The sequence below is a fragment of the Amblyomma americanum genome, chromosome 1 (genome assembly GCF_052857255.1).
Source record: "Amblyomma americanum isolate KBUSLIRL-KWMA chromosome 1, ASM5285725v1, whole genome shotgun sequence".
NCBI classification, from domain to species: Eukaryota; Metazoa; Arthropoda; class Arachnida; order Ixodida; family Ixodidae; genus Amblyomma; species Amblyomma americanum.
In genome coordinates, this window is record NC_135497.1 from 400,750,421 (window position 1) to 400,777,897 (window position 27,477).

A 27,477-nucleotide genomic window follows, 5' to 3' on the forward strand; every position below is an offset into this window, starting at 1 on the left:
AAAAATTACACTACACTACTACAACGTTAGAACATATTATTGGACATATTAGCGAATTGAAATTGACATCGAATTCCAACAATACGTCCGCTGGTACGCGCGACACAGCTGTTGTTCTTCGGGGCAGCGGAGTTCCCGTTCGAATCCATGTTCACCCGTGACGCGAGACGCGCTTCCCGGTTAAAAGGCGACTCGAAGGCGCTACATGACTGGTCCGTCGATGGCGCACATTGGCTCGCAGCAAGAGTCTGGTCGTGAACCGTGGGCATGGACTTCGCCGCTGCCCGCTGCCGCCTTTCACTGCGCATATGGAGAAACGAAAGTCAATACAGCAAACACACGTGTACAACGCGCTCTTCATATTCGATAAGGATGAAGGAGACAAATTCGTATAGCTTAGCTACGATGTGCATTGCACTTTCGAGTGTGCACATAAAGTCTTCCTACACGCATTGATGCCCTGGTTCATATTGCAGGGGTCAGAGTTCCACAGCGTATGCCACGGTTAACGTACCGTCAAAGCTTTAGAAAAGGTAACGCCTGTCGTTCCGCACAGCCCGCGTACAGTTTGCGGCTATCGCTGCTCGAAGAACGGAGGCATGCCTGACTCGGGTTCGCGTGCCCTCAGCGGCAGCGGCAACCGAAAGCGCTCTGTCGCTGGAGCAATCCGAGGTGCGTGCAACTGCGGGAGCATGTACATGGTTCATATTCATTCGTTCAGAGTTCATTCGAAGTTCTCGTCACCTGTGGTGCACTGCGCCTTTCAATACGCACGCTGTGCAGTCGGACGCAAAATCCAGATCGCCGCTAGTATACCGGCGAAACTGAAGAGCTCTGAAGAAATCTGAAGCGCACTTGTCGGTATTGCTCTTTGTATGCGAATTGGAGCATTGATGTCGCCTTAGAGAGATACTTAAACACATGCGCCTCATATGCTTAGTCGAAATGATATCTGTCGCATTGAGACTGATCTAAACTACATTTCTTTTAAAACAGAAATAAGCGCAAAAAATTTTCCCTGAATGACTCTACGTAGCCAACGCGTCTGAAACTGTCCGCAACGACCGATGGAAAGTGAATCTACCCAGACTCGCCACTTGCCATCGCCAGCCATCACCTGCACTAACGGATGTGTTTCACGTCCTCGAAAACTATAGGGACGCTGAAATCCCCCTACGAGCGCAATGCGTGTTCTCGATCCATTACAAATACTTGTGGCAACAACTTTCTGACGAACGTCCTCACCCAGGCAACCAGGAGAAGCTGCCAAGTCGCGCTGGGGCCCCCACGTATTGATTTCCCCTTCGCTATTCCACTGTCCAAAGCGGCCATGCGTTGGAATCCGGGCTTGCAATTGCAGGTTCCCACGTGCTTTTGGTTTTGCACAGACTTGCGCACAGGTAGAAGTGGACGAAGACGACGACATCCAAAGCACAGCGCGAGGGGCTGGCAGTTCAGCCATGCGACCAAGGCAACAAGTTCAGCGATCGGGATGTTGGGCTGCGGTAATGGCGTAGTGATATAATGCATTGGCGAGCGAAGCTGATCGGTTGGCACCGCCGCGCGCTTGAGCTCCATTCGCGGCAATAAAGTGCTTATTACACCATCACTGTTATCGACCAATCAGAAATTTTTCTTCGGCGGATCCGCAATTTTTATCAATTTTCATATGTGGCCGCGCTGTGATTGGTCATTGGTGGTCTGAGACTCCTGTGACGTCCACACTGTCACGACCAATCTCGGAATTTCGCATCTGACATGGGCGGGGTTTAATGTGAGGGTAGGTCTAATGCCATCGCATTAAAAGCGACGCAGGTGCACTCAGCCAATCGCAGATGCCGAGGAGGGCGAAAGTGTAAAGGCGCAACAGCTCACCCTCCTGCCTTCCTTTCAAAAGCGACCATCGCTTACGTGGTCTCCGCATTACATGCCCTGAGATAAAGCTGCCATAAAAAAATACATTTGGAAATGGCCATGCCCAATAGTTATCGATTTCAGCTATCATTAAATCGAATTTGTTCAGTGACCCGCCCTGCTCTCTTACTGGCCCCTAGCACAACGCCTATCGCTTTCCTTTCCATAGCTCGCTGCAATGTGCCCAGTACAATTTCAACCCATTACCTTAACCTCCAACTTTTTGCTCCGTAGGTAAGCACTCGCAAGATGATCATGATTATGAATTTTTATGGCGTGAGGGCGTCTATGGCCAAAGAGCGGCATAGCGCAAGGTATTTTTGACATCTCAAGGTGTGGTCAAAGACGCATTTACCAGGCATTTCACCCTAGATATGCGGAGCACCAGACCAGGGGACAACTTGTACCCATTGTATCAACGGTGGGTAGGCGGCACTGGGGATCAAACCCCGTCCCTACCGCATGCGAGGCGGATGCTCAATCACTCGAAAGATACTCGTAATCGCAGAAACTCGCAAGCTGCTATTCATAACATGAAAAAAAACTGCCAAGTGCACTTCACGCCGTTCTTATTTTCCTCGTGCCTGTTTAAATCGTCCATGCTATGCATGCAGTCCATTCCTTGAGTTACTATACAACGCATTGCCATCAGAAAATCTGAGATCGCTAAGGGATTCTCCACTAGCATTTATTGACCAACAGAAATATGGGGCGCTCGAGGACGCAGAAAATGGCCTGGGGTATAGATTTTCTCAATATTACCTACTAGCAGTTCACTGATGCTATATAACCCCCACAGTCCCCCAAAAGCTCCTATCAGGCTGGTCGACTGCCTGCTTCTTGCCTTTCCACTGAAGCCATCCATGAGTAGTGAGTGCTGGGGTTTTTACTCCACTCATTGCCGATTCCATGTCTAAATGGTGCCTTCCAACCATGACGTCATCATAACTCGTAGGTGCGTACCCTATGTAATCTTCAGCTTTCACCGCTTCTTGAACATTAATTCCGGTAACTGCAACCATCCTATCAATGCTGTAGAATTTATTTATGCTTCCAGCTATATTTTTATTATAATACGAAATTCTACACCTAGTTCTCGCCTATTCGCTAAACCGCGATTGTAGAATACATACACACACTTTAAAGCTATATATTCCTCTTATATCCTCTTAACCTCATTCAGCCCCATAACAACTGATTTAATGACCGATAACTCAACAAACACCACTGCTTCGCCAGCCTCAGTCGATAACGTTCTTGAGCTAAGCGTTGTCAGGTTCAGTTTGTAGCACAGGTCGGCACACTCATGAGTGCACTCATATCGTCTCGCTCACACTCACGTGAGCAAGGTGAGTGTGAGTCGAGTGCGAGTGACGGGATGTGAGTGTGGATTGTGATGGGTTTGAGTGATTGGATGTGAGTGTGAGTGAGAGTGAGTGGATGTGAATTAGAGTGGTCATGAGTGTGAGTACTCATAGTGAATGTGGATGTGAGTGGTCATGAGTGTGAGTACGCATAGTGAATGTGAGTGCGAGTGAGTGGATGTGAGTGTGTGTATAGATGAGAGGTGAGTAGACATGGGTGATGGGTGGATGTGAGTGGATGTGAATGGTTGTGAGTGGGCGTAGGTGGCAAGTGGAATTGAGCGGTGGGTGGACGCAACAGCGAAGTTTATCACGTGTGCCTATTCTTTCTATCAATCCCCTCACCTCTTTCATTTCATTTCTCCATTCTGCCTGATATCCTTTATTTCCGCTGCCCCAGCTCATCTGCTTTAGTATCGAGGGCAGATGCTGGGGCTAGCAAAATATTTTCCTTCCTTCCTTTATTATTATTATTTATAATAAACCACTTACTACTACTACTTCGCGACGATAGCATCCAATTAGCTATTTTCATTTTGGCAGCTGAGGGAAACAAATATTCACCACCGAAGGCACTCGAGGCCGCATAAGGCATCATGCCGGTGTCTTTGGGATACCGAAGCAGAGGATTCCGCTGGGGCGGGAACGGCAATCTTTTGTTGCTATACGCCTTACGAGTACACCGTTGGCATGGGCTCAGACCCTTCCCGGGCGTAGTGAGCCCCTACGAGTTGTGTCAGAAGGCAGCAAAAACCGTCCGACGGACGCCATGGCAAAAAATGTGACGAAAAAAGAACAGGGGAGCGAGGGTGGGGGAGGGGGGCGGTAGGAAGCCTATATAACTTTTCATAAACAAGTCGAAGGGTGCCAGTATGTTGGACACCTGATTGAGCTCGTAGAACAAGAAATAGTTGAGGATTAAGCTCCCCACGCACTCCCTAAAGCCCGCCCCCCTCCCCGCCCCTCCCCCTAAAAAAAGGTTTTTTCTGAGGGTACTGAAAAGGGTTCCGCTTGCAACATAGGCGCGGAATGACGGCGGCGGCAGTATGGGCTGCTACTGGCTACCCAGAGAAGTCAACAACTGCACTCACGCTTCCGCTGCATGCTTGCAAGGCGTGGTTCTGATTTGTGGCGCCCAATCTTCGGCACTGGGCGAATGAAATGGACGTGTGAGATGCAATTTAGTTTTACCTTTCTGTTTTAAATTTTTAAGCGGAATAACTTCTGTTTGCGCACTCCGATTCCAGTAATTCTATCCGCACTTATATCTGGACATAATGAGGCATCATTTGAACTGGATACTACGATTTCCTCTAAGAACTTCTGGACGGGGCTTTTACCTAGTAACATCCTACCGTTTCGAAAGGGCATGTACTACAAAATGTCTCACAAGTTATTATACTCCTGTCAAGCGCACAAGTTCAGTGCCCTTAGGAGGTGTCCGCTTCGTCTTCGTGACAGTTTAGGCTACGCGGTGCTAAACGGGAAGGCAAAGTGTACTCGTAGTATAAAAGAAAATGGCGACACGAAATGAACAAAATTTTTTAAGAGATCAGCGAAAAAGAAAAAGAAACTTTAAAGTTGACTGACGTGACAGCGCAGATAAAAGGAGCTTAAATAACAATAAACCAAATAGAAATATAAGAAAAGCCAGGACCAGCCAAGGACTATGCAGAATTTTGACAACAAACTAGATGGCGGCGTGCAGCGGAGTTGCTCCTGATCTTGTTCCTTCGTTGTGTTGCTTCGGTTGTTGCTATAACGAAGAAATATTTTCTTTAAATAGCGTTATAGCATTTAAAATTAACTTGTGAGTACTTTTTATGCACAATACATATTGTGCCTTCAGAGTCGCTGCTGTTGAGGTTACGCACTCGGCCCTCAAAGTGTGTTCCGTGAACACACTCCAACCGGAGTGCACTCTTCTACACCACGTGCGACGTTTAGGTTTTACAAAGTGCGCTTATAGTGAGTGATACTCTCCGAAAGTGCACTTGGCTTTCCCGCTTGACAGGGCGTACGCATTTTTCTCTAACGACGACTCCTCGACCAACGACGTGGCGGACTACAGGAGAATAATTAGGCGCAGTGTTAGCACCCCCTATGCCCACGCAGAGGAGCACGCGGTCTCCATAAGCACCGGTCTTAAACGAGGTTTCTAAAGCCTCCTTCAGACAGGGATCAGGTGCAGCGCAAAGAACGTACTGCACGGCGGGCATGTCCACTCGGTCAGGCATACCTGCTCTGGAAGCCAGCCCTGCTCTCTTAACTATGTCCCAAACGAAGCCCAACAGGCTGTTGTAAAGGGAACTATCAAGACCACTCCCCCCTGGATCCTTCTTCGGCAAGGCAAATCTTTACATCGGGGCCATTCAAGCTATTTTCTTTTTTTCAGATAACTCTCCATTTCCAACGCCGCGAAAACTATTCACTGTCGGCGCTTGCCTCCAATGTGTTCATGCAGACTGACGGACAGGTCATTGTCAAGGCAGACCCAATATTGTACTTACCCCCGTATTCACAAACGGATCTTATATTTATGACAAAGGAGCTGCTTTCATAAAAATAAGATAAGAAAAAGAATAAGGGAAAGTATAGGTGCACTTTAGATTTCCTATTAACGCTCCAAAAGAAAGCCTTAAGAAAGTTCTACTTATTGTGGCAGGAAACAAGCCTGGGAACGAGACTGCAAGATATTTTCAGAATAAACTGCTAGTTTATTCCCAAATAAGTAGCTACACATGACTGAAAACAATTAAACACGTGTTGATTCGTGCGTTAACATAATTTTACTCAAAGTTTGAATGCAAATATGCTACTTTCAGTGAATCGTCGTCTTTTTATTCTGTCAACACTTCTCCCTTTCAGTGCGTTGTTCTGTGCTGTTCATTTGGTGTTTGCTTCTGGTGTTTTTTCACCGCGTCTGCGTTGTGTTTGCAACCTCTCCTTTTTCGTTTTGTTTTTGTAATTTTAGCCCGCATATTTATTGTTTTTGTCATGGCTGGTGAACGAAGGAAGATTAATTTCACCGAGGAAGAAAGACGTATTCTCACGGACCTCTTTGACAGACACAAAGAAGTCGTTGAACACAAGCGGACGAACGCAGTGTCTGTGCTCCGAAAGAAGATAAATGTGAGCAAATAACGTTTGACTTCAACAGCCAGCACATAGTGCGACCTCGCAACGCCCAGCAGCTGCGTAAATGCTGGGAAAACCTAAAGGAAAAGGGGCGGAAGTGCAAGGCTGTCGACACGAAGGAATTGTTCCGTACAGATGACCTGCCTTCTCATCACATCCCTGTTCCGCTGTAATAAACCATCATCTTCCCTCCGCGGTGGCTCAGTGGTTACGCCGCTTCGCTACTGAGACGGAGTACCCGGGTTGCAATTTGGCCGCCTTTTTATATAGGAACGCAAAAGGCGTCCGTGTGCTGTGCGATGTCAGCGCACGTTAAAGATCCCCAGGTGATGAAAATTACTCCGTAGCACTCCATTTCGGCACCTATTTCTTTTTTCTTTTAGTCCCACCATCCTCTCTTCTGTCACGGTGCAATTGAAGTGTCCACTTAGTTGTGAAACTCAACATTACCTTTCCTCAAAAACCACTTTTATTTTTAGCGTACCCCTATGTTCCAAACATTGCATTAACGGCTGTACATTATTCGAATGTGAAGCTACTGTGGAGTGCTCTTATGTCAAGATATGTATCTAGCTATAGTCAAGACATGTGCTCTTCAGGCGGAGGCTCAGCGGTGCCGTCCTCGATGACGGACGAACTTAAAAGGGTTGGCGCTTTGGCCTCACATATGTCGGTGCGAATCGCCAACCCTTTTGACAGCGACCGCGCGCGACACGACGCAGCCAATGCAGCATCAGATTTTGCGACACCAGCTGTGCCTCGGCTGTTGGTCGGCGGTCGTTGCTGCAAAGGCTGCGGTCATTGGAACCTAAGGTACGGTTTGCCAACGCATTGCTCGTAATTAGCCCTTTGCAGTGTTGTGCACTGTTCACACCCGGCTGAATAGTATACATTTATCATCTTGAGTTACTTATTGTTAATATTGAAACCGGGCGGAAAAAGAGCGAGAGTATTTGACCCTCTGCAAATGCTGCGCCAGTGTTGAGGAGCGTACGCTTTTTTTGGACGCAAAAAAATAACGTGAGCAGCGCAAACACACACTATTTATTTGAAAGCTACCATGTCAAACCCACAGCAAGCAGGCATCGCTGAGCACTAAACTTTTTCAATCACCACGAACAAAGAGTCGATTCAGAATCAGTTCCAACTGAGCAGGCAGCAAATTCATTGTAATTGCACCCAGTTAAAAATCAGGATCAGTATTTTTGCTCGGTTATTTAAGTACCACATAATGCCATTATTTACATGTGCAATGTTAATGCATTCACAGACTGAGTAAGGTTGTGGATGTACCAAACTAGACGTCTAAACTTTTAACGACACGACTTTCTAACCTGTTGACAAAGTTCTCAGCGTTCACTTGAATCCTAGTCAAAGCGGACTGGCGTAGCCGCTTGGCTCTCTGTTGCTATTGCTAAATCAGAAATCGATCTTGTTCTATGGCCCTGCCATTCTGCATGTTAGTGTAATTTAGGAAAAAGACGACTGACGCCAACAAAGGTAATTTTTGGGTAAAAACACGACGTTTCCGGACCGGCTTGGTCCCTTCTTCAGGTTGTGACTACGAGCGAGGCGAAGCTTGGTTTTTAAGCCCTCGTGTGGAAGACTTCCGCGTCAGTGGCCACAAACCGTGGATTTAAGAAAAGGAAAGAGTCCCCAGAGAGCGGTTGACATTTTTTGTTGTCTGTTGGATGTGCCACGACTCGAGTAGAAGCCTTCTGCGCGAGTTAGCTTCGGTTTCCAGTATAATGGTACCGTCAAAGTCAAGAAGGGACCGAGCCGGTTCTGAAACGTAGTGTTTTATCCAAAAATCAACTTTTTTGGCGTCAGTCGTCTTTCTCCTAAATTAAATTCCCAAACAGACAGACTTCTATCAGATGTTCTCTTTCTATGTTAGTGTAAGTTATGCTCTTCCAGCTCTGCTGGTGAACATTGAACACAGTTCGTAACACGCAGTTCCTAGAAAAATGGAAAACTTGTTAGAGCCATTTGATTGGTATGGCCTCATGAATGTTAATCTACAGGTTACACATTGAAGGCACATTGCATGCTGATGTAAAGAGTTCATTTGCATTTCAGTCTAGCCTGATAGCACTGGTATCATATGAACGAAACATAGTTGAGCCTGTGGTAGCTGCAGCCATTTGAAGGATATCCATGCATTCCCAGTGCTTAAAAATATGAAAATGACCAATGATGCTGGACACAAATTGCTGCACGCCTATCATTCTATCATCGCATAGTGTACCATGTGATGTTTTCTTGGTCGATATCACTTACTGCTTTGGCTAACAGAAAAGACTGCTTATAAAAGACTGCTTATGGCATCTTGCTCTATTATATTATAGTCATGGCAAGGAGTAAAAACAAACAGCAAAAAGTGCTCATAGTATATGATATTTTGCAGAGTCCGATGACCTGCAGGATTTCCTGTACGATGAGAACACTGAGATAGTGTCTCTCAGCAGCCAGAGGGAGTTTGATAACCTGTTGCCGCCACCACGCCAGTCAGCCCCACAACCACTTGGGCCGGCGGCACATCCCACCATTGGCTTCGACGTACCAGACGCTAGTACAGCCCCCTCAACAAGAGTCAACCGACGCCGCACAGCGCTTGAAGACGAGTTTGAGGCACGCCTCGAAGCAGTGGCAGATGAAAAAACAACAGGCGAAAAGAACACCTCCTCCGCATGCGCATGATGCGTGCGGAGAGGAAAGAGCAGAAAGCTAGAAATGTTCAGAAGCTTAAAAATGCAATAAGCAGAAGGTGCTATTTTGCAGGTGCAATTGCTGTTGCTGCAGCGACAGATAGAAAGGGCACACGAGTGCTTTCTTTTCGCTTTTGTTTTTTTTGCACTGTTTGGTGTAATGGTTGACTACAAATTCACTTTACGTCAACAATAAATGCCTGTTTCACTTAAAAGTCTAGTTCAGGCTGCTTGGTCCGAGTTCATCTGGACTGCGTGGCACATAGCACACAAGTTCAAAGACACGTAAAACAATAATTAGTGCTTACAACCAATCTTTCTTCATTCAGCCTGGAAACTTTCAGGAAACTATCATCATGACCAAACTGCACTCTTATAATAGATTAACACCCAATGTTTCAGGAGGTTAAGCATAGCATTTTATCACTACAGTGCCTACAAGATCAGCCGAACACATAGAATTGATGAACTGAAATGTTGCAATGTAGGATCAGCCCATCACACACGACCACTGAATTATAGTGTCAATTGCAAGTCTGATACTAGGTGGACCATATTGGAAGCCACTTTGCCATGCATCAATTCCTGCTGTATCGGAAGTTTTATTTTAGCAAAAACAAGATTGCTTATGTGTTAATTGTGATGAGGTCTTTCTGTGAAGTGCTTAATACAGATGATTTCGAGCCAGCAATGCTCCTTGGCATACAGCTGCCACCACAAGGGAATGTAAGGCGGCTGTGTTGAATCGGTTTATTTGAATTAAAATTGTAATCATCGGCACTTAATGGTTCACAGTGAAATTTGCACAATCACATTTGGGCAGCTTATGACTGTTTAAGGATACAATTAATGAAGAAAATCATTTTTTGTAATAATATTGCCGTGGAGTTATATTTGATTGCACCGGTACCTTAATTGTATGATTTGTGCCAAACCGGATGCCTTAGGAGGTCCCTCACATTGCTGTGATGAAAAATGCTCAACAATTCGCTTACGGATTCTGAAGCCATTATGTGTGTCCTGCGGCTGTGGCTGTGCAGATGCCATCGCTGTTGCAGCAGGAACTGCGGCAAGAGAAGGCTGTGTGATGGTGGAAGGCTGAACATCTGGAGGGATTGGATCCACTAGGTGCAGGCTCAAGTTGTGGAGGGTGGCACACGCTGTTATCACGAGTGCAGAAGTGGAAGTCTTTATCTGGAGTTTCATATCCAGGCATGGAAAGCACCTTTTCTAAATTTCCAAATCCCAAACACCCTCTCTATGCTGTTTCGTGCCCTCTTCTGTGAGGTGTTGTATCTAGAAAAAAAATGTTGGCTAAAATGCTACAGTGCTCAATGAAGAAGTAATTTTCTACTCAGTGCTATTGTATTTATAGCTTACGTTCTCTCTGCACTGCTTTTAGGGTCCTTAAATGGAGTCATAAGGTACTGGCGACACGCATAGCCTGAGTCTCCAAGCAGGATTCCAGGCACAGCACCATTTCCGAACTGGGTTCTCGCATGACGGTTGTCGAAGATACGACTGTCATGGGCTGAGCCGGGCCAACTGGCGACGACGTCAAAAAATTGAAGCCGGGGCCCTGTGATTGCCTGGGAAAGAAAAATTCCCTTGTCATCAACCCTTTCAAACCGCTCACAATGCAGGCAAACTACGCCAGTATCATTACGAGTTACATTCACAATGTCACTGCGTCTTTTGAACACCAGTTTAGAGGCTACTTCTCTTTGGTCGAGCTGTGATTTGCAATGCCACAAGTGTGTGACGTCTCGCTTGGTAGCAACTAAGTTGAGAAACCACAGCTGACGTCAGAGACTGTCTCTGCGGTCGGCACGTTTCCCACCCACTTCTTTGGTGAGACACACACCTCAAAACGGTCATTAGCAGCATGTCGCTCTCATTACAGATAACCTACGCCAGTATCATAACGAAATTCATTCGAAATGTCGCTGTGTCTTTGTAACACCAATTTGGAAGCTGCCTCTCCTTGGCCGAGCTATGATTTGTAGTGCCAAAAGCGTGTGACGCCTGGCTTGGTAGCAACAAAGTTGGAAAACGACAGCTGACGTCAGAGAATGCCTCTGCTGTCGGCCCATTTCCAACCCACTTTTATGGTGAGACGCACACCTCAACATGGTCAACAGAAGCAAGCCACTCTCAATACAGGCAACCTACGCCAGTATCATAACGAGTTTCATTTGCAATGTCACTGTCTTGTGAACACTAGTTTGGAAGCTGCTTGTCCTTAGTCAAGATGTGAGTTTTAATGGTACCAGTGTATGCTGTTGGGCTAGCTAGTGACATAAAAAAAACTGCAGGTTAGGCTTTACAACGGCGGCTGCTGATGAAAAGGGGTGTTCGCTCCATCAAGACAAATTGCTAGCCCTCGTAACTTAGTCACTTTAACCCGAGTAGTACGGCAACAAAACACTTAAAAGTAATGACATGTCAACAGCTTAAGCAGGACTCTTAGTTACATTACATGTTGTCAACTGAAATAAAATAACTGCAATGCTTTTATTATGTGGAAGGTTGCCAGGGTAAGCTTGATGTGTTCATGCTACTATTCTTTTTAAATTGCATTTCTCTGCAACTTGTTATAAAAGAACTAAGAGCCCAATTTTTGTAGATAAGGTAACATAAATAACGCGAATCCAAATGGAGAAACGAAAACCCTCTGCTAATGCTGCTAAACCTGAGGGCTTTAAGAGAATTCTGCTAAAAGGTAGGAGATAGAACTGAGCACATACCTGAACATTGATGAAAAAATATCGTTTTCTGTTCCGGAACACCTCGGCGTCGTTGCCCCCGGGGCTCTTTATGCGCACGTGAGTGCAATCCAAGCACCCAGTCATTCCCGGAAACTGTCGCATTCTGTAAAATACCTGCATTACTCGAGGGGCTTGCGTGCAGTCAGGAAGCTTTACCAGCGCCTGAAACAATCTGGCTGCGATCATAGTTGTAACACGCTCTACCATTCGCGATACCTTTGGCTGAGTTATATTTACTTGGTCTCCGCTAACGACCTGGAAGGTTCTAGCGCCGTAAAAGCGCAGTAGCGGCAGCACGGGGCTGCCGCGGTCGTCAGTGTTCGCTTCCAGTGGAAGCATATCCAGCAGCTGCAGAGATGCTGGTTTCACGAATCGGTCCCGTGCGAGGATCTCGCCGTCTCCGTATACTTCCATTGGGTTCATGTGGTCCCTGATCATGTGTCGTAATGCTTTTGCATATGGGCGACCATCGCGGCTTTCAATTTCTCTTGCGAGGGCGAAGAAATCGACGAACGCTGAGAAACTTTCGTGGTGGTCAGCCATCTTGGATCCCATAAGTAGCGCGTTAAGCTAGCCCGTAAGCTACTTTAGAAATGCGCCCTTACCCTTAAGTTAATTAAGATCGCGAAAAAGTTCGTTTTAAGTACACGTTTGGATTCTGAAACACGTTTTGGCGCTGCCAAGTGGTGGAAGGTAAAAGATAAGTATAAGATAAGTTTTTGAATACGGGGGTTAGACACCGTCCAACTGTTCAACTTGCTGGCCACGGGGATGTGGGGAGCAAGGAAAGAGGAGGGGGGAGGGGGCTCGCCCCGCTGCCCTTAAATTTTTGTAAAGGGGCGCCAACTCTGCCTCATACCCTTACTCTGTTGGGCCTGTTCCATCGATGTTTATAGTGCAGTGTTAATCTCTGACTCCGGGCAGGCCGCCATTGGAATGTGAACCTGGGAACGTTTAATGCTAGAACCTCATCTAATGAGGCTAGCCTAGCAGTGCTGTTCGGCAAAGGACAGGGTTAATTGGAGAGACATGGGAGAGGCCTTTTCCCTGCAGTGGGTGTTCTTAGGGTGATGATGATGATGGCTTTGCAGGTTTTTTGACGACACTGGCGGCTGAGGACAAGCGATGTTGCGTTCCAAGAGCTGTCTACTTTCCGTGTCGTTTTCAGGCAATCTGTTCAAATTCTTTTTTGCAGCTAACAAAAGACAGATGTGTCATATTTTCTGTAGTTTAAAGGGAATGAAAATTCCTTCGGAAGCGCTTTGTAACAATGACTCCTCAGCGGCGCAGTGACTGCCTTCCTCTGCCGGGGTTACACATGGAACTAAAAACAGCTGGTGAATAATGTTTTGTATATTGTGCAATTGCATCACATTGAAATAGATGTTTTATTAGCGTTCCTCAACTTTGCGCTACGTTTTGACGGTAGGGGCATAGGTGAGAGGAGATTGGGAGGGAGGTGCTGCTCTGAAACTTGGTTCCCCCAAATAGAAGACCCTGCGCACGCCTGAGGACGCCGTTCAAAAGCGTGTCTGAGCATTTTAGCTGACGCTAAACAGGCACTCATCGTCTCAGCAGCAAGCGTTACGCACACGTGAGTAACACTGGTTCAGCACGTGGATGATACTTGAAAAGTAACCACCTCCTTCGAGCATCGAAACTGAAAATTAGCCAAAGATCTCGACGGAGCCCTGGGCAGCTCAACACCACATTATGTGTGACCAACTCTATGCCAGGGGAGCCATGAGCGATGTCGGCCGCGGCGGTAGACGTCTCATGCCTTCCGTTATCAGCGGACAAGGAAACAGTGAGTGAACGCGAATGCGAGTTGACGGACATGAGCTTGAGTGAACGGCTGTGAGTGTGAGTCAGCGGTTGTGAGTGTGAGTGGTCATTGTGGTTGTGAGCCTGAGTGGTCATGAGGGCGAGTGTGAGTGCTTGTGAGTGCGAGAGATTAGGAGTGCGAGCGAGTGTGAGTGAGTGGTTGCGAGTGACAGCGGACATGATTCGAGTGTGAATGAGTAGTTGCGGGTGCGAGTAGTCATGAGTAAGAGTGTGAGTGGCTGGTTGTGAGTGTGGGCGCATGAGTCGAGTGTAGATGAGTGGTTGCGAGTGCGAGTAGAAATGAGTGTGAGTGAGTGGATGTGAGTACGAGTTGCCGTGAGTGTGAGTGTGATTTAGCCATATTCTGTAACGAGGTATGATTTCTAATGGCAGCCTGCCGGAAAGCAAAGATTCTCAGCGTCCTCTGTTGCCTTACAGATCTCACCGACGTCTTTGGTCATTTGCACAGCAGCCACTGGGGACTGATGGCAGGAGGTGTATTCATACAGGAGACAGCGGTCAAGTACTGCAGCAGGGTAGCCAAATTCGGTTTGGTGAGGCGACATTTTTTCTTTGTTCCACCAGAGAATATTGCTATTGTAGTTGAACTTTTATAGCATAGCTTCATTGGCCCTAGGATCTGTTCGCCGAGAACAGGCAGCACCTCCCGGTTTTATTGTTCAGTTACGTCAACACTCGGATATTTTAACGGTAACAAATAGCGGCAGCAACGTGATTCGAACCATGACCTTATTGCAATCGAGGCGGATATTCTACCGCAAACAGCCATGCCATCGCCACCCATACTAATCACGCACAAACTATATCTAGCAAAGTGAGCATCCGAGTACTAGGTATCACCACCATCAGCTAACAGCCAGCTGCAAAAAAATAAAGGCAAGAAGCCTCGCTGAGCTTTACAACATCCCTCAAGACAAATGTAAGGTAAGCGTGCATAGCTGCTGTTCAAGAAACTTCCTTCCACAACGCGACACAGTTAAGCGAATGGCGGCTCTCTTCCTGGCCATGAAAGGCAGCATCGCGCTCACCTAAAATATTATTCGGCGTTCTCCTTGTCGAAATTCTCTGTGGCCAGGAAGTCGAAGGTGGCTAGGGCTGAGGCTACTGTATCCAGTGGCGTGTTCTCCGCCATGCTGACCCTCTTCTTTCGTGGCACCATTTTCTGCGTGTCCGACACCTCTTCTGAGACGATCCTCAAACACTACATACAGTTTCGGCACTCATACACTTCGCTCACCCCATCCTTCTCTTACCACAGTACAAGCACACATTCTCCGGGACAACCAGCACTGTCATCACTCAGCAGAGCGCGTCTAAACCGCTGCCATTACCGCTTTGAACAATCTTTTCCCAACACCCGCGCGCTCTATATGCAAACGTAGAACACATATTTTTTAAAGTCCCGTGGCTCTACTATCACACCATTACTTAAACCCTCCACTTCTATGGAGGAAGGAACACCTATAGGTCTTTGTTTTACCTAAGAGAAAGTATTTTGTCTTCCTTTGTCTCTCTTGGTATAGAGGGACCTTATTACTGTTTCGGCCAGAGTGAGTCCTCGCCTAGCGGTTGTTTTTCTGCTGCGCACTCGAAATCGCAGCGCCGCCCGGCATTTCACGTTGCATATAGAACCAGCGAGCGAGCACGTGCCGCTTCTCTCAGGACCTAATAACTGCATTTACGGCTCGTTTACATGTATGATACCGCACCTGTAGCACTGTTTAATATATGGAGCTAATTGAACACCTAACGTAACTCGCACAAAGCGAGTTTTTATACAGACCACTTCCCGGCGGATGCTCGTAGAGTGCACGTAGACAGTCAGCATCTGGTAACATGAACGTCATGTGACCAGTCGCGGAATCTACAGTCACGTGACTGTCATATGCAATCACGTGACGGACGCCGGGCATCTAACTGTAAGCCCGTTGTGATCGTTATGGTAGCCCCGATTGCCAGAAAGTCTGTAGTTCTTAAGTCTTTACTGAACGTTTTAGGCATTAGAAAAAGAGAGCCAACAAAACAGCGACAGCTTTCGCCGAGATTAGTGCGTTACGCAGCAAAGCGCAAACACTTGGCAATCTTTCCTTTCTACTCTGCCTCGGCACAACGTTGCATGAGTGTCTGATCGCCGTCATTGTAGTTTCACTGCGAGAGAGCATAATAAACATACGCCATCAGAGGACTCCTCGTTTGATATGGGAGTCGCTCAGCACATGACTCGTAATACGCGCTTGTGCCATCACTCGCACTGAAATTATGCCCTCTTGGCAACCCAATGCAACTGGTGACACTTATGGCTGAACTTGATTCATTTGAATGAAAGATCGTTAAATACGAGCCCCGTCTCCACGTTCCGGAACAGTTGGTTGAACGGGAGTGCACTAAGACGTAACCAGCTATATTGCGCGCAAATACATTATATTCCCAAATCGAAAAATTTCATAATGGACGCAAAAAAACCTATTACTCGCGCCGCCACTTTCTGCGCCTTTTTCAGCATACTTAATAGGCCTCCCCTACAGTCAATGAGTCTGTGATAGGCACCCACGTGCTGCCAGTTTTCGAAAGTGGGAACGTGTAAGCGTGCTCAGCATTTTAAGTTTACCTCAAGCTGGACGCGGCTATACGCGCGCTCATGAAATATCAAGATGCAGGTATCCGTGCCGAAGGCATGCAGCGATGTGTTCGACAACACGAATCGCCACGCGGAAGAACAGCGTTCGAAGATCACCTGGGCAGAGACAGCCGCCGCCGCCAAGAAATATGCAAGAAATCGAACATACACCAGGGTACTCGTAAGACAAGTGTGACTTCGGTATATTCGGTATGTTTATATTTTTACTCACTATCCATTCAAGAAATTTCCAGCCGCTGCTCGCGTCGGCTTAGAGAAAGGACCGTCGTTATTCCTTAACCATTCCGACGCAAAGATAATCACAGAAAGGGGTGGAAAACCTGCGGCTGTGGCTATAAGTTTAAATCCTGACGTACGACAAATATACAGCAGCGTTTGGGACTGGGGCGCATCCTGTTCAATATTCGCCCTCGTTCACGCAAATTCCCGCATAGCCTTTTCCAGCTCGTAACAATGAAATGAGCTATAGGTTTGTTTGGAGCAGCTGGGCAATCTCTTATAGTGCACTTTGAGTCAGGGCGCTTTTTCGCAGAGGGAGCAATGCTGATGGGTGTACCTTTATACTCCTCGTCCAGGTCTGCAGAGCAAGCGAAGTGCGCCAGCAGCGGTGGCTTTCCAGTCGTGCGGCGGGCGTTTCGCAACCACTTGCGCCTGTAGGACATCTATATGCAGGCAGGCTTACTGGTCAGAAACGACGACCTGTGTAGCGTCCCTGGCGCCTGCGTACACGGACGACCGTATACATGGGCGCGTAAAGGCGCCGAAAGACGTAATGAACACCAGCCTTAGTGATATGGCAGCAGTAATGCTGTTCTGCTGAACGCTATGTCGAGGGCCCAATTGCGAACACATGGGCAGAATTTTGATACAGGTGAGTGTTCCAAGATATTCCTACGGGATTTGAGGTCTCTACAAGTGAAGCGTTATTCAGGAGATTATGAGATTTTGAGAGGAGGCTCCACGTGAAAAAACACTGTAGGTGGTCGTGAATGTTCTCGAGCACTCCTCTACCATCAGCGCCTTAGCTGGCCGGATGCAGTTTTGGCACTCAACAATTTCTTCAATCAAACAAGGCACAGGATTGGAGGTTGAACAGTATCCAGTCGCCGTCGTGTGAGGCCCACGAGAATGAAACGCGTGGCGTACAGGGCGCGCAGACACAACGGTGAGTGCACTCAACACACCTCACTCGCACTTAACACGTGAGAGTAAATGTTAAACGTGAGTGAGCCCCTGTTTGAGTGAATGCATGTAATGGTACTTTCAGCTGGTGGTTTTCGAGTGCTCTAGAGCACTATTAGACGGGTGATCGCATTCGGGTGGTCTAAAAAGAGCAACAGAAATGTATTCAGCTGGTTGTCATCGAGCGTTTCTGACTTGAGCACACTCTGTCAGAGCGCTCTGAGTTGCTCTCACTTTCACGACGGAGCAGCGCCCGCTCTGGCAGAAATTGTATCGCGTGATAGTAGTGTTTTCGAGTGTTGTCAAGATACGCGCCAAGCCATGAAATTAAACACGAAGAACGGACCGCGCGGCCTTGCCGCACGGCGCAGTTTTCAGTACTCCTTACCGAGCTCGACGTTTCTGTTCAGTGCAACGTCGGCCGCATTCTTCAAATCACCCATGGTTATCATCTGAATTGTAAGATCTGTTTTAATTTTTCATATCAGATGATGCACCGAAAATAAATACATAGAATGCGTTTCACGTAATCATAAACAAAGATATATACCCTCGAAGACGCTATTTAGATGCAGACAGCCTAAAAACCTCTAAAAACCTCTAGCATGAGAGAAATTAGACGGTAAGTCGGACAGTATACACCATGGTGAGATTGGTTTAGAATTTATCAGCTGCCGATCCCCTGTTTTAAAGCAGCGAATAGCTCATAAGAACCCGGTATTGGTGACCTCATGTTACATGACAAAAATTACGAGACTATCATTGATGTCTGTTGATAGGTTGGCATGCTCACTCATGAGTTATGATGCATTGAGTGAGCTCCCTAAAACATAGACGCATGTGAGCATGCATGAGCGACCCCTTTTTATTGTGGGTGGATGCGAGTGTGAATGCATGTGAGAATGAATAAGCGCCTATAGCTGAAAGTGGTTGAGAGAGTGCGAAAGCACGTGTGAGTGCGGAACGGGTGTGGATGTGAGGAGAAAAATATTCGTCAGTGTGAATAATTAAGGCCATGCCGAGACACGATGTGGAAGGAATATATACCCAAACAGCGATGACTACTGTGGCGCACCTCGCGCCTTCATTACATCAGTGCCTGCGCAGAGAGGATTTCCCGAAAAGCAACTGACTGGCCTTGAAATCACACGCTGCCCTGTTTTCTACGCTATTGCATGTGAGGTGTTAGAAGGGCTCGATACACCTTCTGAGGAGAACACATCAACTCGCTAAACAAAGTTCATTGTGTTGTCAAGCACATATGCGTGAGATTAATAAAAAAATAGTAGCGGTTTAACTATGTTGCACCGATTGGTTGAGGGATAGCTGTTCTTGCTTCGGTGATTTGGCCATGTATTACTACTTGGCTTGATTTGATGCTTGCAGCTAGTATCCTGAGTCAGATTTTGAGGCTACCATCGTGACGCCCATAGTCAAATTAGCCTGGGCATCGAGTTTAGTCTAAATCGAAGGTAAATTTCGGGTTTGGTGCGCCAAATCTTGGAAGTGACCCAGGTCAAATATGGAGACGACCATCGCGTTAAGCACATTCAAATTACGCTGGACATCGATTTTGGTTCAAATTGAAGGGGGTCAAATTTCGAGGCTGGAGTGGGGCAAATTTCGGGCATAAGCCGAGTCAAATTCGGAGGTCGCCACTTCAATTTAGGCTGGACATCCGTTTTGGTCCAAACCAAAGGTGAAAGTTCGTCGGTCGGACAAATTTTGGGAGCTGCCCAGACCAAATTTGGAGTTCGCCATCTTATTAAGCTCATTCAAATCAGCTTGGACTTATATTTGGGTCCAAATTGTTGAAGGTAAAATTAAGGGGGTGAGAAAAATTGGTTTTTGGGGAAAGGAAATGGCGGAATATCTGTCTCAAATCTCGGCGGACACCTCAATAGCGCCGTAAGGAAAGGGATAAAGGAGGGAGCGAAAGAAGAATGAAATAACGAGGTGCCGTAGTGGAGGGCTATGGAATAATTTTGACCACCTGGGGATCTTTAACGTGCGTTGACATCGGACAGCACACGGGCGCCTTAGCTTTTCGCCTCCATCGAAACGAAGCCGCCGTGGTCGGGTTCGAACCCGGATACTCCGGATCAGTAGCCGTGGGCAAAATGTGGAATTTGAAATGGACCACATTTTGGAAACGACCCGGGCCTAATTTGGAAACACTACCCCATTCGACATCATCAAAGTATCCTTCGGCATCTAATGTTGTTTCTACGAAATTGCGAAGTCAGGTCACTTCAATGTCAAACACGCACCAGGACTGAAACTCGAGTTTTGCATTGAGTAGAGCTATCACTCCAATATAGTTCTAGACGCAGCAGAAAACCAACAATCATGCTCTCATCCTCCTTGCGTCGCACGCTCCTGCGTATGCTAGTGCAGAGATGGTCTTTCAGACGTCAGACAGCTATCATGGCTGCAGCCATAAGCCGTGTCACTTCCAAGCACCCAAGCACCCGGGGAATTCCCACGGACATCGGAAGAAGAGTGCGGACCTTTCGGTGTGCAAAAAGTGACTAGAGGAGAGGAAAAGACTCGAAGACACTGAAATCTAGATTTCAGCTACAGATAACTCAGGTGCTACGAAGCGCATTAAAATTTCTTGCTGGTGGATATCCGTGAAAAGGCGTCCTTTACCATCCCAGGCACAGCGCAACTTTATGCAGCGCCTTCGCTGCATTGTGATTTCGCGTGAGAGAGTCGCTTTCACTCAGTCGGGACTAAAAAAAAATCACGAAATACTGAGCTTGCTCAGCGGGCGGTTATGTTCAAGCGAAAAATTTCAAGTTTTTTTTCACGCACTCTCATCCCGATGGGACAAAAATGATACACATGAAACCGTGCAGAAAATAATTAACGAACCCGCGTGACATGCCGATGAAGCTCACGTGCCGAAGACAGAAGAGCGTTCGAAGATCATTTCGGCTGGACGCAGCCGTCGCCACTCTCAACGCCGCATCGGCACTTCACTAAATGTGTACGCACTCTTACCGCCGACGACCACGCTGCAAAACGGGGTTCCGGCGCGACCCACATCTTGCGATTTGCTGTACACAAAGGGCGATTATATAAATTGGACTTAATCGAAGTTATGCTCCTTAAGACAGGGATTACTATTGTGTGCTTTGTGCTAAGGCCACCTGCTGGAAGGAATCACAAGGCCAACGGAGGAGCATGATGAAAGCAGCGCCTCACCTGCGCACAGAAGACGGCCAAGGCAGCGAACATGCTGAGCAATGGACGCCTGCCACCGCGGCCAGTGTCCTCTGGCCCCAAGAAGTGTTCCACCAGTGACACGTCGAAGGAAGGTTCCAGTACAACCTCTGACTGTGGAGTGCGAGTCTTGCGCATAAACAAGGAAATTTCTATAGGAGACTACGACAAGATTTTCGCACCAAGCGTGAATTTTGAAAAAATGTATTAATAAAAATGACAGAAGAATATTTAAATAAAATAACAGACAGAATTTTGGTGAAAAAAGAAGAGCTCTAAGAATTTTAAAAGAATTAGTAAATCAACCTACGAGTTGCAATTATGTAATCATGAAGAATCCCACAAATTGAACCCAATGCAAATCCTTAAGCGCTTGTACCGAACGATAATAACCCTGGCAGAGATAGCGGGAGCCCTAACCTGGAGAGAGGAACCTCCAGGTAAAGCTTCCTCTAAAGTGCGAACTTTGTACAGTAGAAGAGAAAATTGTCTGCCGATTCAACTTCCCCGCATGCGTCACTTAGGGTTGTCGGTGTCAACCCACACCTGCATAGATACAAATTCAAACTGGGAATCCTGCACCGCAACCGCGTCATTGATACCTCACACAGCCTGGTTTCACACGAACGGACGTTCCAATTATATGCTAAGTGCTGAGAATCAGTGGTATTTAGTAAGGAATCACGTAACCTGGCTGATATGTGTTGGAACTGCTGAAAAATGGAAATTTCCAGGAGGCTTAAATTCGGGACAGAATGTGTCACTGGCCCGTCAAGAGCCGACCTTGCTAAGTAATCAGCCACCTCATTTGAATGAATGCCTGCATGGCCAGGGAACCAGACAAAACGGACAAAAATCGCAGGAAACGACTCAGAAAATATTTTTGGGATATTTTAAGGGAGACTAAATCTCACAATCAGCGAGAATAATAACGTGATTCACATGAAATGAAATTTGTGCGGAGCCAATCCAAGAGCCAAAAATTCGGCAAAGAATGCAGGAATATAATCAGGGATGCCGACAGAATAGCTCCAGGACAAATCATGCGAAAAGATGCCAACTGCAGCTTTTTGGCAGCTGACGGAGGCATCGGTAGAAAGCACCGTATGATATGGGCATTCCTCTATGTGATCAGAGAGAAGGCCGTTTAAAATGTTTGCCGACATGTGTTTAGCATGAGATGGGAAGATGTGGTCCAAATGAAATTCCACTTTTGCCGGCGTGTGAACAACACTCTGCAAATATCTGAGATCAACACCAATCGGTGCTTGAAGGTTCTGCGTTAACGTTTTTTGTGGCATTTGATACCGTGGCCAATGATGAAAAAACAATAAGGCAGGGTGAGACACAAATCGGAGTACTGCCATCATTCACCGGGTCTAACGACCTGACGAAAGTTCGCACTGTGAGTATTTGAAAGCGGGAATTTAGATCAGAGATACGGGCTTCCAGATAAAACAGGGCCTTTGAAACTGATTTTGGGGGACCAAGACAGACATAGAGCGCACCTTACCAATAAGATTAAGGCTTGAGTCTTGTAGTTTGCGCTACTAGAGAACAGATTACAACCAATGTGAAGTATAGCTCTTACGTAGGCTTTGTATAGTAACAGTAATGTGTCGCGGCGCATCCGAAACTATTTATTGGCGATTCGTGTCAGCCGGCCTAGAGTGCGTTCTCCTTTAAACACATTGTTCTTTATATGAAGGCTCCAATCTAATGCTGGATGATAAGTAACAACTAGATATTTAACGGATTCTACTTGTGGAATCTGGTTAGAGCGATGGACTAATGAAATGTGCAAAGGCGTGTCTGGCGGAAATACCAAAACGCCGCCTTTGTTACCATTCAGGGATAAATTAATGCCGTGATACCATACTGTAAGAGCACGAAAATATCTCTGCAGAATTTGGTAAACAGAATGGATATCCCTGGCCGAGGCGAAAAAAGCTGTTTTCTGCATACACAAAAACTTATATCAGGACGAATGGGGATGCCACTAACCAAAATAATAAAAAGCAGCGGTAATATCACCGATCCTTGCAGTAAACCTCTTGATTCATTATATGTATGAGAACATAGGGTTCCCTCTGTGCAGTAAATTATCTGTCCTCCAGAAATTCAGATATCCACGCATAAATGTAGGTTGGAGGACGTCACTGAGCAAGTCTGTTAAGTGGTATAGTATGATCTACACTGTCATAGGCCTTTGATATATCCAGAGTCACCAAAGCTGAAACTTCCCTTCTGCGTTGCGAAAGCCGAATTCTGCTCTCTAGATCCACATGCGCGGACCATATAGAGCATCTGCGACGATAACCAATATGGGCTGAACTCAGACCGTTCACGTCGTGAACATGATTTGTTAGGAAGGCAGCAATGTGGGCTAGTTGGTGCCACATTTGGTTTGAATAACGCGGTACACACTAACAAAACGATAACTGGAACGGAGGACACAGGGCAAGCGTGCTCGAGCTGCCACAGAACTCTCTGATTAGATTCTTGGACATAGAGAAAAAAGAATGTGGCAAGCACACGTGTTGGACGTACCTGACGAAAACGGGAAAAAGCTTCTTAAGTTATCATTCCGCGCATTCTAAATTGGTAAAAAGGAGTTTAGCAAGCAACACATTGGCGCAGTGTCTTAAGAAATCGTGTTCTCATCAGTTAGAGCGTAGCATCAAGCGGCAAATTGATAGGCTAAGGATGAGTGAGCACCCTGACGCACTAATAACGTCTGTGGCTGAAAAGAATCTACAGAAACTACTGGATAGAAAAATACGGCAGAAAAAGCATGCAGAGCAGGGTGCTGGTGTTGTCATTACTTATATACATAATGTTTCGCTCGGATTAAAGAAAGTAACAGACAGATATAATGTTACACTGGTGTTTACCGTACACAGGAAATTAGTGAGCCATTGTCATGAAACGAATAAGTCGAAGAAAAAATTAGCTAACACTTGTGGTATCGTACACCAAGAAAAGTTCGTAGAATGTGCCGCCGGTATAGTCTACAAAATTTCCTTGTCATGCGGCATTATTTACATAGGTCAATCAGGAAGACGTCTAAACACCAGGTTGAAAGAGCACAGTAATAACTTAGGAAAAAAAAGAATCCCGGAAACCTCGCCTCCCATTGCACAAATCACAAATGTTCACCATACTTTGATCAGACAATTTTAGCTCAGGCAAAGGAAAAGAAAGAAAGAGAAATAAAAAGCCTTTGAGATATTGGAGGCCGGTGAAGACGAGTGCGTAAGCACACCCTCGGTGTTGTTATCAAGTGAGGAGATGCATCTAATTAAGAAACGAAAGAGCGTGCGACACAGCCGTTGGCAATAAATTGATTTTTTCAGCATGTTCGTGAAAGGTATTTATGTACCCTCGTGCAAGAATAAATTTTAGTTGTTAGGTCGCGCTTGTCCTGTGTCCCCAGTTCCAGTTAGCGTTTTGTTAGTGTGTAGCGCGTTATTCACACCAAACGTTTTCTGAGGCAACTGTGCACTATTCTTTCTATTAATTTGACGACATTTGAAGTTAGCGCAATTGGCCGAATAATATCTAAGGCGTTTTCTGCATCTTTCATAAATAAAATAATTTTCGCTGTTTTCAAAATGGTTGGAATCCATGCATTATCCAACGAAGCATTGACGATATCTAAGAGGTCGCTTGTAAAATCTTGGGCTAAAACTTTAATTATACCAACAGTGACAACATCTTGTCCAGGAACCGCCGCCGCGGTGGCTGAGTGGTTATGGCGCTCGGCTGAAGGCCGGAAAACGCGTGTTCGATCCGAGCCGCGGCGGTCGAATTTCGATGGAGTCGAAATTTTACAAGCCCATGTGATGTGCGATGTCAGTGCACTTTAACGAACCCCAGGTCGTCGAAATTTCCGGAGCCCTTCAATACGGCGTCTCTCATAGCCTGAGTCGCTCTGGGACGTTAAACCCTCATAAACCAAACCAAACCGTCTTGTCCAGGAGCTGCATGCAGCATGCAACATTGCCAGGACTGAGAGGAGCTCTGATGCGTCAACCTCGGTATGATCTGAAGATAGTGAGAATGTGCGCAAAGAGCCGTTTCTCTGCGTCTGGAAACGTAACGCCAATCCCTGAGCAATACGTTCCAGGGTTTCCTGATCCTTTTGTGTTGATAACACTGTTGAACTAGCGAGGAGAGAGACTGCAGAACGCTTCGTTCCATGAATCTGTACAGGACCTTCTGATTACGAGGTTTTGAAAGATGTGTTTAAATTTTGGTTATACTCCTCTATGGCTTTTGCAGTTTTTATTTTGAAAGATGCAGGTAGAGTTTGTAATTTAACCAGTTAGCTGGAGTCTGGTTGTAGGATAGTCTCTTCTAGGCCGATTTTTTGTGACCATAGGCCTGCTCACATTCTTCTGTCCACCAAGGAGTCGGCTGTTTATTAGAGACTGCTGCGGTCACAGAGAATATAGAGCTGTCTACTGCATTTTGCAAAAATGAAACCGTCTGCTGAGCTCTGTCATCCCGGCTTGTACTAAGTATAGAGGCAAATGAGACGGACATCAGATTTTATAAATATTGTGGTTGACAAATTATGGCTTACACAGCTAGTTTTGAGCGGAGATAATATGATAACGAAAGTTATAGGAAGGTTATCACTATATGTACCCGAATCCTCTGTCGACCAATCAGTCACCTGTATCCTACCTGCTGATAATGTTAAGTAAATGGCTGAGCGAGCAACCCCTCGCATAAAGGTTATTTCTCTAGAACTGCAGCAGCGTACAGCATTTGCAGACAGCCACGACCAGAGAAGCTGGCCTCAGGAATCACTACGACTTCCCTAGTTACTATGGCGAGAATTAAAATCTCCTGCAATCACTACACTGCTTGTGCCAGTCACCAAGCTTTCTAAACAGTCTCTCCTGTGTACACTTAAAGGAAAATAGACATTAGCAATTGTAATATCGGCACAATGCGGAAAAAAATTTTGATCGCTAAAAGCTCACAGTCGGGGAGAAGAATGTTTAGATGGCATGGTTACCAATCCAGCTCCCCTGCCAACATTTAGATGTGACGTGAAAACTCGAAAGTTTCCCATTGAAAATGATTTATAAGGTGATAACCAAGTTTCTTGCAAAAGCACAATATCAGGTATATGTTTGTGAATAAGTATTTCTAGATCTGGAAGAGATGACAATAAGGATCGGCCATTCCATTGTAGCACTTTGAGACCAGCCATGATTACTGACCAATTGAAGAGCCAGAAACCGCCTCTTTAAGGATATCAACATGGGGAAGAACTTTGGGTGGTCCTTTTTTAGGTTTCATCTGTGGGGAACTAGAATCAGATGGTGACGAGGAAGCACGGCGCTTCTGCGTAGGGCACGACATTTCGACATCTGTTGTGCAGATATCAGTGCGACATTTACTGCTAGGGAGAGATATGTTAGGCGGGACCTGGGAAGCATCAGGAGGGGTTGTAGAGCGACTAGCACTAGCTGCACAAGTTGAAACAGATGCAGGCGTTGCTGCCAGGACGGATGTTGATGGTGACACAGATTGAATAGCAACAAAATGAGCCAACGCCTCAGAAAAAGTATTTAGTATTCGCTCAACCATATTATTAAGGGCTTTTTCTACTGCGGTCACAATTAAGGCAGTCAAGTTGGACTCAATGTCCCCCAAAGAAGCGCGCACACGACTAGCGTATGAATCTTTTTTTCTGTTAAGAGCAGCGTAAGCGTCTGTTCTTGAGCACCGCTTCTCTTTGACAATGTCAAAAAAGCTACGCTCTTCACTACGTTTTGTGCACGTGGCATCATCAGCTGAGTATATATTGCTGTAGAGGCAACAATGAGGCTGCTCTGAGGTGCAGTTATCAGCAGAATGACCTTCTCCACATAAACGGCAGCGGGTCTCCGACTTGCATGCTTTGCCGCTATGCCCGAACCTCCAGCAGTTGGTGCATTCAAGAGGGCGGGGTTCTAGAGGGTCCACACGGTAAACATTTGGCCAGAGTTTTAGTCCTGCAGGGCAGGAAGAATCAGCAAGTTATTGCAGACTCAGTAGCAACACGCGAGCCGTTTATCTCTCTACTGCAGCGGTAGACTGAACGGACCCCAACTCCTGCCGCCTGGAATTCTTCTAGAATTTCTTGTGGGGACGATGCTGGGTCGACACATCGTACGATACCCTTGACACATGCAAGCTGTTTGGGAATGTATGCTTTCACCGGCAGTGAACTGAAAATTTTGCACCGAAGCAAGTTAGCAACACAAGTGATGTCTGAGGACTTGCACACAATGCCTCTGCGGACAAATAGACGCACTTCAGAGATCTGAATATATTGAATGGGCTGTCAATGATCTTAGCTCCTGTTGAATTAGTTTGGGATTTTCACTTTGATCGCACCCTCATCGATGGGGACTATAGCCACGAGAATAGCATCAATGCCATTTTTCGGAAGTACTCAACCGGCATGCTTGAGCTGGTAAGCTGGCAAACGAAGCTGCCAACCCTCCACCTGGGGAGGTCCACATCTCTCAGCAAGACGCACCCTCAGGTTCACATGAACTGCGCCTTAACCTACGCCTTGGCCAAAACCCCCAACGTAGTACGGGCTCACCAATGATGAACAAGCCGGAGCCACCAGAAGAAGCAGAGAACAGCAGCAGTCAGCAAAACACGTCAGCTAAGCAAACTTC

General features: G+C 46.4%; 1 long non-coding RNA gene across 2 annotated transcripts; it reads right to left on the minus strand.

The window, feature by feature from the left end:
* Window positions 1-27,477, minus strand: LOC144102338 (uncharacterized). Of its 2 annotated transcripts, none has more exons than XR_013308199.1 (4): window positions 27,399-27,477; window positions 16,932-17,094; window positions 14,766-14,899; window positions 1-300 (listed from the first exon to the last, which is right to left on the minus strand). It is a non-coding gene; the product is annotated as an uncharacterized LOC144102338 (long non-coding RNA). The 2 variants fall into 2 exon arrangements; XR_013308200.1 differs by lacking the exon at window positions 27,399-27,477 and adding an exon at window positions 20,768-20,898.